This window comes from Pseudoliparis swirei, chromosome 22 (assembly GCF_029220125.1).
Source record: "Pseudoliparis swirei isolate HS2019 ecotype Mariana Trench chromosome 22, NWPU_hadal_v1, whole genome shotgun sequence".
NCBI classification, from domain to species: Eukaryota; Metazoa; Chordata; class Actinopteri; order Perciformes; family Liparidae; genus Pseudoliparis; species Pseudoliparis swirei.
Window position 1 is genome coordinate 18,613,896 of NC_079409.1, and position 12,812 is coordinate 18,626,707.

Sequence of the window (12,812 nt, forward strand, 5' to 3'; positions counted from 1 at the left end):
CCAGCGAATAGAGCCGTAGTCCTGGGATGCACTGCGGGAAAGACACCAAGACAGTCGGCTCAGTGAAGGGTGGAGATACACGTGGAACTAGTTGGTGGAGTTAGAGTGGAGGGTGGAGCAATCTCATCAGCAATTCAATGTCAGCCTCACTGCTGTATTCCCCTTTAAAAGTAGGTTACCTTTAAACCCATGTGAAACACAAGCACATGTATGTAGCATTGACCGAAGGTTCCTGAGAATAACCCAAACTCATTCAGTCTCACCGAGAAGCCTCCATACGTTGTCTCTTCAACACGAGGCACAGTTGGCCAACATGTAAACATATCCTAGTCACATTAAACATTTACACCGTTCATATACTGTAGTAGGCTACACTGACATCGGACCAGCATGGAGCGTGAATAATTAAATCTTCATTCAAATATGTTTTAAATAAATAGGGCATTTTCTTTCAAAGGTAATACATTTCCAAATTCAGAGCGATGTCCCCCGCAACAAAATATGTCAAAAGCAAGAGGCAAATATTTGTGCATTACCGATTGAATTAAACATATTACACGATGTTTGAAAAAGATAATTTTGCAGGTCAAGGAAGTCACAGTTTGTTCTTGGTTTGCTGTAGCATTTGGCTTTGTAGGACGTCACCAACGCCAACATGGCTGCCACATAGCTTGCTAGTAGTTTAGCAGTGTTCACACACATATATTCTATCATACCTAATGTGCGACTTTTTGTAAACACATTTTAACCTATTATATTTGTACTTACATATTAGTGGTATGCTGCTTTATTATGAATGTTGAATAGAGAACCTTTTTTAAAAGAACCTTTTCAAAGTTCTCCTAACAAAATGCTGTTTTGCAGTTTTTTTCTAACGAAGATTATAGATCTTGATGATCTGCTAAAATAGTTGTTTGGAGTTTAAACAGTGAGTTTACCAAGGAGGGATTCAAAAATGAAAAAAAGGTCACATGAATCTTCGTCTGGTCTATGCAGTTATCACATACAAATAATAGGGATGAGGTTGACTGTCAACATTTAAAATAGATAGAGGTGGCTAACAGGATTGCGCCATAATCTAAGAAAAATGAAGTAGTGAGGTTAAGTGAACTAAGCTGCCAAGTCCTTGACATCAGACGTTAACGGTCCTTAGACAGAAGTAATTTGTGATTTTTAAGAAGTGGTAATACTTTTGATTTTGTATATTGCCTATTGATGACTTATGTCACCTATAGGACCATAATCAAATTATCATTCAATCAGGACTATACAAAATGAAGGACATTCTTCATGGTGAAAAGTTATGAATGATACTGTTTTTTAGGCCTATCAAGTACACAGTTTATTAAAAGTTAATTAAGGACATTATTAAATCAATCCGAAGTGTAGGCACAGTGTAAATCCATATAGGAATTTAATCTGACAACAGTGGATATAAAAGGTTGCCGCTGTCACTCCCTTGCCCCACAGAGACATATACGAATCGAATATTATAGCAATGGGTGATTAAAATAGCAAAAAGAGGTCTCTGGACTGTATTAAGTCATATGTGTATGAGCTACTCAGACAAATATGCCAACTGAGTTATGACCAAATGGCACACTATTAGTTCTTTATGAGCTATTATGTTGAGATCAAAGGCAACATCCTTGAAGAGTTGAGTCCGTAGAAGAGCATCAAAATCAAAGCTGTGACGAATGGAAAACAAGTCGGGCTGTTGGTTTACATTAAATGTCTGGCCTTGTGAGAATACTGCCTCATATAAACCACTGCTCCCTCTTTAAATGGTTGCTTTCACAGACTACAAAGTTGTCACTGTTGATGTAAAGGAGAAAATGCAGATATCAAACTGGTTCAGTGTAAGGGTCTGGAGGTTGCAGAAAGGAATCCACAGGGGCGCTGAAAAAAATGCATTTGAAACATTGCTGTGTATATTTATGTTGTATGTGTTGTTGTGTCAAAATGGTGATGTACAGTCACAGACACATGAGGCCAAAGGCCAAATGCAGACGGTGCCTCTCTCTCTCTCTCTAGAACAACATGACAACCCCAGGAACTCCATGCCCACTGAGGTGGAAACTGTATTTCTCAAGTATAAATGAAGACTTGTTACTGTTTTGATTGATGGTGCACTTCAGCAGCGATGAGCGCCACATGGAGTCTGAAGACAGAGGGCTGAAGACCGATGCCTGCGATGCATCCTCTCCCGAAAACCCCAGAGCTCACTCATAGATAAATGAAGGAGACGGTGCCTTTCTGAAAAATTGCTTTGCTTTGAGGGGGAGGAGGCCTCAATCTACCTTTTCACACTGAATCATCCATAGAACAGGAGAAATAAATGCCCATAAAGATATTAGATATTCTCCACTCTACAAATACACATACTGCTTTTTTTTATGGAGCAGAGAATCCATTCATCAGAAATTAGTTAAAGAGGCACTTTATTGCAGCAATAACATTGTGTGTGATTATTCTCAAACCCATCATAAAACTGTAAACAGTATTGCACAAATTAATTTGGCTTGAGACTTACTGAGAGCCAGTAAGTATGAATTTCTCATCTGAGTGAGTCTGAGTCTTAAATTAGGTGGAAAGTATTGTCAGTAATGTGAAATAAAGCTCAACGGAATAGTTAGAAAGAAATCTTTGCACAGCACCTCATCTGCCTGAGGTTTCAACAGCATTAAAAAAACTTGTATTGGGTTGTATTTGTAGTGTAGCAATACATTGACAGAGCAAATTGTAATTCTGTCAGTCAGTGATGAGTTAAAGTTGTTCATATCTTAATTTTTCATCGCTGAACTTGGGGTTTACGAAGTATAGCTAAGGCAGCAGCTATTTGGGGAATGTTTGGAGGTAAATGCTAACATCAGATTATATTTTCTCTATTACCAGTTCTTTATTAGCAGTGGTTTTGGGATCCTTTGCTTTCACTGCTGACGGACAGGCTTGTTGACATGAAAACAGATACAGTCCTTGGTAATTTAGTTAATTACGCAACTATTGTTAATACAGCCACACCAGTCGTCCCACCATCATTAATAACGTTTTCTCCTCCCTGCCCTCTTCATTGACCTCTCTCTCTCTCATTTGATACCGTCGATCATAAAATCATACTCCACAAGCTACAGTCGATAGGTCTAGATGAACCTTACAGAGATGGTAACTTGCCAAGCCATTTTACCATCAGGATTGGGTTATTACAAGAGTCTTCTTTCAACTGTAAAACAATTATGGACTCAACTTTCACATCTGTCCTTGACAATAGAGGTATTGTGTATTGTCATGCTGCTGTTATTGAGCTTTATCACAAATTATACATGTTGGACTCATTATTGTTCTCTGTCCCACATGGTTGGATGGACCTCCTTCCAGTCAAGAAGAGGTAGACCAGGGATCCCCAAACTTTTTCCTGAGAGGGCCACATAACGTTTCCCTTGTCTGCTGGAGGGCCAGCCTGGGGGGGGGGGGGGGGTAGACCTTCTCATGGACCTTCTCATGGATCTGCAGGACCTAACGGTATCAGCCCCAGGGTCCTAAAAGTCCTGCCCAATCCAGCTGTCTGATGTCCTGAAACATGGACCTAAAGCAGGAGGAAGTCCTGGTGTTGTGGAAGACGTTGTTCCTGGTTCCTGTTCTTGTTCCAAAGAAAACAACCTCATCTGGCCTCATGACTACCGACCGGTTGTCCTCACATCTCATGTGATGAAGGTGCTGGAGAGGTTGGTCTTGGCTCACCTCCGACCACAGGTGAAATCCTCACTGGACCCTCTGCAATGTGCATACCAGTCCCATGTGGGAGTGGACAACGCCGTCATCCATCTGCTGCAACGAGCTCAGTTGTACCTGTGTGACAATCATTTTATTGGATTCCTCCAGTGCATTAAACACCATCCAACCACTGCTGCTGAGTGAGTAGCTGCCGGGTAGGAGCGTCCACCGTCTCCTGGATGATTGACTACCTCACAGGCCACAGTATGTCCGACTGGGCCGTGTGCTGTCTGGGACGGTGGTCAGAGATGTTGGAGCCTCACAGGGAACTGTTCTGTCTCCCTTCCTGTTCACCCTGTACACCACTGACCTCCAGTACAACTCGGGCTCAGGCCATCTGCAGAAGTTCTTGATGACTCTGTAGTGATCGGGTGTGTTAAGGATGGATGGAAGGAGGAGTTCATGGCAGTAGTGGATGACTTTGTGGACTGGTAGAAATCACCTGCTTCTGAATCAAGACCAGAGAGATGGTGGTGGACTACAGGAGGAAGACGACGGCTCCACAAATTCCGGTTTTGATTACATCTTTTCATTATTATTTTATTCGTTATTTTAATATTGCAACAGCATCGGTCACAATCCCCAGGTTCCCAGCACCAAGGAATGAACACAAATGTTGTGCTGTTTGGCAAGATAATTTATTTGTCACTCTGTTCTGTTGGTCTCATCCCTCCATCTCCCTTGCAGCTGATATAGGAGAGAGACAATCAACCTGATTCCCCACATCTGAGGCCAATTATGCCTCTTCCCGGCACCCGTCCCCTGAGCCACTCCTCCACACACCTCCAGAGCTGAGCCTAATCACGCCCCAACCACCACAAAAATTTAACTATTCTATTAATTGTTTTATATTTTGTGGTGCTAGAAGAAAAGTCAGTGGATTATCAAAGTGATTACAGTCTATGGCAAGCAATCAACGGTTATTGAGTCACTGTATAAACCACAAACCATAACCGCCAGAAGATTACCCAAAGTCATTGCAGTAACTCCCCCAAAGCCCGAGCCGCGATACGACCTACACAAACAGCTCCTGTTTAACATGAGATTCCCCTTTGAGATGGCACGTTGGAACATCCCGCCATCATTCAGACAGGCAGATTTAATAAAGCCAATCCAACATAATGTAAGATATGAATGCCCCAGCAGAATTTGGCGATGGCCTTTGCTGATACAGACGGTCACAGAGCGGAAATGTCACCCTGGTTAACCTGCTCTGTGTGACAAAACAGATAAGACAAACAGGAAATGGCTTTTTTGACGCCCGCAATGCTATCTCAATTACCATTTGATTTCATGTGCGTGTTGTAAAGTTCCCTGCGTGTGTGTCGATGCTTCGCTGTGATGCGATTTATTAAGAAACCAATCTTCAGGACTTGATATCAAGCAATGGGGCAAAAGTGAGTTGCATCGCATGGGAAATAGCTGAAACTGGCCAATGGGAAGCGGAGGAATGTGAGAAATGTCAAACTCAGACTCGGTTCTTGATCCTTACTGGTTGTCCCATATCTGTCATGTGGGGAGGGTGCCCCGTAACCAGTGGCAGCTGCTGGAATTTCTTTTAGTAGGGCCATTCGATCAATTTCAGCAAACGTCCCAGAATGATTCAATGCAAAAGAAGTATCAAACACGCATTTCTACATTGTAGTTAAACATTAAACATTTATTCCAACACTGACATAATAACGACATCTTATTCATACAATTCAGTATATTAATATATATATATATATATATAATATATATTTATATATTTAATAATATTCAGTATAATATGATATACATATATATATATATATATATATATATATATGTATATATATTAGGGCTGTCAGCGTTAATGCGTTAATCTATGCGATTAATTTGGCCGCGATTAACGCACTAAAATATTTTAACGCAATTAACGCAACTTTGTTTACTTCCGGTGTCGTTGAAGTTGTTGCACTCCTCTGAGTGTCAAGCCGCGGCAGTCCGCCTCCTTCCTCCCGTCTGCTCCTCGATATTCACAGAGAAGCAGAGGGCGACGTGTCGGTGACGCGGGGCGGAAGGTGCAGGTGACTTTTTTTGTTGCTCCGCTCGATGCGCGCGCAGACACGCCGGCATGGAGCTCTGCGGCGCGCGAGACGGAGAGCCGAGAAGAGAGAACGACACGTCGAGACAGAATGACATGCTGCTGTAGAGACGATCAACAACAGACGTTTAGTTTAATAAAAGAACAAAGACGTCTTTAAGGAAAGAACCGTACATTACTTCTGATGTAATCTGGCGCTATAGAGAAAATTTCAGGGGGGCGGGGCCTCACCCTGATAGAATGGTGGGGGAAACACTGGGATGTGTCATATACAAAATACTTTAAAAGGTGAATTTACATGTTTTTGTAAAATGGAGAAAATGCCCCCAGCCTCCAGAGGTAAACATTTGTCAGTTTACCAAGGCCACTGGTTCTGCTGCTGTTCAATGTTAAAGATGACAGGACCAATGGTGTCTCAAATACACCTTTGTTTACTAATCTGGATGTTTCACTGAAGAAACAATTTATCATCCACGATATTAAATACCTCGCTGGCACTTTATAGGTAGGAGCCTCTTTGAAAACACAGCTCTGTGTGAAGTTTTGTCTTCAAAAAAGAATACAATTAAACAAGTGTCTAAAATACACGCTGTCTGAAGGGATTACTCGTTCATTTAGAAGATTTAGTCTTTAGAAGAAAAAAATACTTTTGATTGCGATTAATGAATTTCAAAATGTGCAATTAATTAGTTAATTTTTTTTAATCGATTGACAGCCCTAATATATATACGTATATATTTATATATATACCATATACAAATAAATATACAATATAAATATTGTATCATTTGAATCCCATATACATATAATATAATAAAAAGTGTTTTTATATTAAGATGCCCCTATGAACCTTATAGGGTTAATGTGAGCCTGTTTTTATCTTGTATTTCTTCACCTCCTCCTGTATTGCCATCCAGATGTATTGACCTTCACTTTGCCCAATATGGCTGCTTGAGGAGTTATCATGTGTGCTCCATGTCCCTTATTCTATACCTGTCCATGCTGGATCTGTCCCCGTTGATGTTACCGGGTCGGGTCTTCTTGGAAGAGAAGTGCTAGAAGTGCTCGCGATGGCCGTATAGAAAGGCGCCTGGTGAGAACGCTCAGCTGAATCTATGTTAGGACGCTGATTGGCTAAATTGTATGTCACTCATTAATATCTTTAATCAGTAATAGGCTAAACTGCTTCTCAGACCAGTCTCTTCTGGGCCAAAATGATTTGGCCCCAGCTGAGACATGAGTGTTACGAGCTCAGACACTTAGGAAGTAGGACCCAATTGCACGACCCGGGAGACAGAGATAAAGTATTTGTAAGTACTTTATTTTTCGGTTCTGCAGTGAACAAAATGAAAGCGCTCACGTAGTGAGGGATCAAAAACTTTTCAAGAGCACAACATAACCCGACCTGATCATGGCAAAAGACCAGACGAACTGACAAGGAACACTGGGAGACAGGGGAATTTAAGCACATGGTAACAAGACACAGGTGGGACCAATCAGGGCGGGCTGACACTGATGAGCATAGGAGACAGGTGTGATGACAGGTGAAAACAATCAGGAAGCCTGGAATGAGAGAAAGCGAACATAAATGACATGAACCTCTCTAGCATATCTGTCGGTGCACAACAGTACCCCTCTAGGGCCAACTCCTGATGGCCCAGGCTGATTGTAAAAGTCGTGGATAAGAGTCTTGTCTACGATAAATGAAGCAGCTATCCAGCTTCTAGCCTCAGGACCGTAACCCTTCCAGTCTACCAGGAATTGCTTGCCCTCCCTATTACGGACCTCCAGTAGCTTACGGACCTTGTAAACGTCACCCCTTCAAAGAACTGGGGCGGTGGAGGGGCTTGAGGCGGGAACAAGTGTGCTCTCACACACCGGCTTGATTCTACTAACGTGAAACGTTGGGTGCACTCTCAAGGTCCTGGGAGTTGCAAGCGTCGACGCCGGGTTGATGACTCTGGACACTGGAAACGGACCCACAAATCTCGGAGCCAGTTTCTTTGAGGCGACATGGAGTGGTAAGTCTTTGGTAGAGAGCCAAACCTTTGGCCTGGACTGTAGGAGGGAGCGACCCTGCGATGAACGTCCGCAACAGCCTTCATCCGAGCTGAACTGGAGAAGAGACTGGCGAGCACCAGCCCAAACTCTGCGACAACGTCTGATCATGGCATGTGCCGATGGAACCATCACCTCTTCCTCGTTGTTAGGGAAAAGTGGAGGCTGGAAACCATTGACACAATGGAATGGAGAGAGACCTGTGGCCGCCGTGGGAAGGGTATTGTGGGCAACCTCGACCCATGTGAGGTGGTCACCCAGGTGGTCTGGTTCCGGGAGACGAGACAACGTCGCGTAGTCTCTAGTTCTTGGTTCAGACGCTCCGACTGTCCATTTGACTGAGGGTGATATCCTGATGACAGGCTGACGGTGGCACCTATGAGTCGACAAAACTCTTTCCAGAAGGCGGAAATGAATTGTGGACCCCTGTCGGAAACAATGTCATTAGGGAATCCATGGATCCTGAATACGTGATTCATCATGACCTCTGCGGTGACTTTGGCAGAGGGAAGCTTGGTCAATGGGATGAAGTGAGCCATCTTTGAAAATCGATCAACCACTGTTAGAACCGTAGTCTTGCCTCTGGATGAGGGAAATCCTGTCACAAAATCCATCGAAATGTGTGACCAAGGACGATGGGGAATCGGCAGCGGCTGGAGCAAGCCCATCTTAACTTGAGATGAGGTCTTATTACACGCACACACCGGACAAGCCGCTACATACTCGGCCACATTTTTCTTCATGGATGGCCACCAGAAACGTTGTTGAATCCTGAACATTGTTCTTGCTACTCCCGGATGGCACGAAAGCACAGATGAGTGAGCCCAGTGGATGACCTTGGAGTGAAGAGCCTCAGGAACAAACAGCAGATTGTTGGGACACTCGCTAGGCGCTGGATTCATGACATTTGCCTCTTTAACGTCTGACTCCACTTGCCAGGAAAAGGCTCCGATCACCCGGTTAAGTGGAAGGATGGTCTTGGGCTCTACCGCAAGTGGTTCGGGATCGTAAAGACGAGACAAAGCATCGGGTTTTGATTCTGAGACCCGGGACGAAAAGAGAGTGTGAAGTTGAATCTACTAAAGAAAAGTGTCCACCTGGCCTGACGGGAGTTGAGACGCTTAGCCTTTCTTATATATTCTAGATTCTTGTGATCTGTCCAGACTAAAACGGTTGCTCTGCACCCTCTAGCCAGTGTCTCCATTCCTCGAGGGCAGCTTTTACAGCTAACAATTCCTTGTTTCCCACGTCATAATTCCGCTCTGCCGTTGTCAACTTCCGCGACAGGTAAGCACATGGATGCATCTTGTTGTCTTCTGCAGAACGTTGAGACAGTACTCCTCCAATTCCCTCATTGGAAGCATCCACCTCGACCATAAACTGGCGCTGGGGATCTGGAATGGTGAGTATGGGAGCTGATGTGAATCTATCTCTGAGAAGTTTGAAAGCAAGATCCGCCTGGGGGTCCACTTGAAGGAACCTTAGGAGAAGTCAGAACATGCAGAGGAGCAGCAACAGAACTGAAATTCCTAATAAACTTCCTATAGAAGTTAGCAAATCCTAGGAACTGCTGAACCTTTTTCCTGGAGTCTGGTGTGGGCCACTGGGATACTGCACTGACTTTCGCAGGATCCATTTGGATATGATTAGGTGAGACTATGTATCCTAAGAAAGACACCTCTTCTGTGTGGAACTCGCACTTCTCTGCCTTGACATATAGCTGATTATCCAGTAGTTTCTGCAAAACTTGGCGGACATGGTTAACATGAGATTTAGCGTCTGGGGAGAAAATCAGTATGTCATCCAGATACACAAACACTGAAATATTCAAGAATTCCCAAAACCTCATTCACAAAAGCTTGAAAAACAGCGGTGCATTGCACAGTCCAAAAGGCATTACCAAGTACTCATAGTGACCATTCTGAGTGTTGAATCCAGTCTTCCACTCATCCCTTGTTTTATTCTAACCAAGTGATATGCATTTCTTAAATCCAACTTGGTGAATATCTTGGCCGTTGAAGCAGTTCAAAAGCAGATGACATGAGTGGCAGAGGATAGCGGTTCTTCACCGTAATGTCATTTAGTGGACTGTAGTCTATGCAAGGTCTCAGAGACCCGTCTTTCTTTCCCACAAAGAATCCCGCTCCGGCTGGAGACGATGAAGGACGGATAATCCCTGATTTGAGTGAAGAGGAGATGTATTCATCCATTGCTGTTCTCTCAGGTCTCGAAATCGAGTAAAGTCTCCCTTGGGAATGGGGGCTCGGTAAGAGATCAATGGGACAGTCAAAATCTCGGTGAGGAGGTAGCGACAAGGCTTTAGACTTGTTAAACGCTTCTTTTAAATCATGGTAACAGGAAGGTACCTTGTGTAGATCAGGATAGTCAGGGTGATCTATAATGATCCTACTAGAGTCTGTTGGTGCATTAACAGGTTGCGAAAGTTTACACCTGCCCTTACAATCCTCTCCCCAGTCTATAACTTTCCTGAAGGCCAGTCTATGTGAGGATTGTGGATCTTCAGCCAAGGAAACCCCAAAATAATCGGGTGCTGAGTCGACTCAAAAATATGAAATTGCATGCTCTCGGTATGGTCCTTATTTATAGTAATCCGTATGGGCTCAGTGCAATGGGTAACTGTGAACAACAAGCGGCCGTCTAAGGCACTGGCACTAACAGGATGAGATAGCGGGACAGTTTTTATTTTTAGCTGTTTGACTAGGCCCCAGTCTATAAGGCTTTCGTCAGCCCCTGAGTCTATTAACACACCCTGGTCAATGGTCTGATTGTTAATACAAATGTCTACCTGAGTAACAGGTCGAGGAGGGAAGTCTGCGGGAAACTTGCTCACCAGCGCCTCCTATTGACTGGTGAGCACGATCTTTTCCCCGGCATGAAGCGAGTTGATGACCCGGCTGGCCGCAGTAGAAACAGCAACCCTCCCGTAGACGGCGCTGCCTCTCCTCCAGAGAAAGCCTGGTTCTTCCAAGCTGCATGGGTTCACCGGAGTCATTCGGAAGTGTAGTCCTCTGATGGTCCGGTAACATGAGCTGGAAATCCTCCGCTGGCGGCGCGACCCTCCGAGGCGAATTCTGGAAGCTGGGAATAACATCTCGGTTGCGTCGACGCCCCCTCTCTTCGAAGACGGTTATCGATCCGGATGGCCACAGCGATGAGGATTCCAGATCCCGGGTGTCTCCAGTGGAGCCAGCTGGTCCTTTATCGGTTCCGAAAGTCCTTTCATGAAGGCGTCACGAAGAGCCGGAACATTCCATCCGCTGTCCGCTGCTGCTGTACGAAACTCGATGGCATAATCAACCACCTGACGGTTGAGCTGACGTATTTGAAACAGTCTTCTGCTGGCCTCCGTAGCAGGTGATGAGTGGTCAAAAATGCGCCTCATAGTCTCTATGAAATCGGCCAATGAGTAACATAGTTCGGTGTCTCTAGACCATTCTGCAGTAGCCCAGGCTGCAGCTCTTCCCGTTAAATGAGACACAATAAACGCCACTTTACCATGCTCAGATAAAAAGCTGCTGGGTTGTGTTGAAAATGCAGATCACACTGTACCAGAAAGGCTCTGCAATTCGAAGAGTCTCCGGAAAATCTCTCCGGAAGAGCCAGCCGTAACGGGGAGGAAACAGCCTGACCTGGGTCGTCAGCTGGAGTATTGACAGGCAAATTCTCAGCTGTGGATGACGTCACCAGAGGAGCAGTCTGTTGATGAGTGAAAAAATTATTCATTTGGGCAACCAGTTGTTGCATCTGTGTAGATAATTCTTCCTGAACCCCGGCCTGGCGTCCTCTCAGCTCTTGTATTTCCCGGCTGACTTTGTCCAGTTTTTCCTCGTGATGAAAAATCGTCACGCCCTGTACCGACAGAGCGGCGTGAAGCGTTCTTGGGTCGGCTGGGTCCATAATGTGGTCAGTTCGTTCTGTTACGAGCTCAGACACTTAGGAAGTAGGACCCAATTGCACGACCCGGGAGACAGAGATAAAGTATTTGTAAGTACTTTATTTTTCGGTTCTGCAGTGAACAAATGAAAGCGCTCACGTAGTGAGGGATCAAAAACTTTTCAAGAGCACAACATAACCCGACCTGATCATGGCAAAAGACCAGACGAACTGACAAGGAACACTGGGAGACAGGGGAATTTAAGCACATGGTAACAAGACACAGGTGGGACCAATCAGGGGCGGGGCTGACACTGATGAGCATAGGAGACAGGTGTGATGACAGGTGAAAACAATCAGGAAGCCTGGAATGAGAGAAAGCGAACATAAATGACATGAACCTCTCTAGCATATCTGTCGGTGCACAACAATGAGACAGGAGGACGTGCTGGAAGTGCAGGAAAAGTAGATATTTTTCACAGATATCCTATTTTACAAATATTACTGGGTACATTCCATATGTCCAAAACACAAATATTGACAATTTTTTAAATTTATAAATATAATGAATATTATTTTTCTAATTATTATTATTATTTTATGTTGTGGCTCAAGGTGTGTGGGGCCAGGCCCAGTGGCCGTCTATTGTGCACTGAATGTAAGGGCTGAGGGGGAGAAGCAACATCTTAAACATGCCCGCTGTCTCCAGACATCTCACACATGGCAAAGATGGTGTCAAGGTGACCTGCCACTGTAGAGGGATGGCTCTTCATCACGATGTGAAGATGTTGCATGTGGACAAAGCAACACACTGTAAAGGACGCTCTGCTTGTTCGGTTGGCGACATGGTTACATAAAGAAACTACAACGGGCACTCGGTAGAGTGCATACCTTCGCATATCACAAGATTGGGCATTGAATTATGAACATTTTGGCATTAGTTGCATGCCAATTGGACAAAAATGTATCGTGCTATGGTAAAAAAAAGATTTTGACCTTTCCATGACCATGACCTTGACCT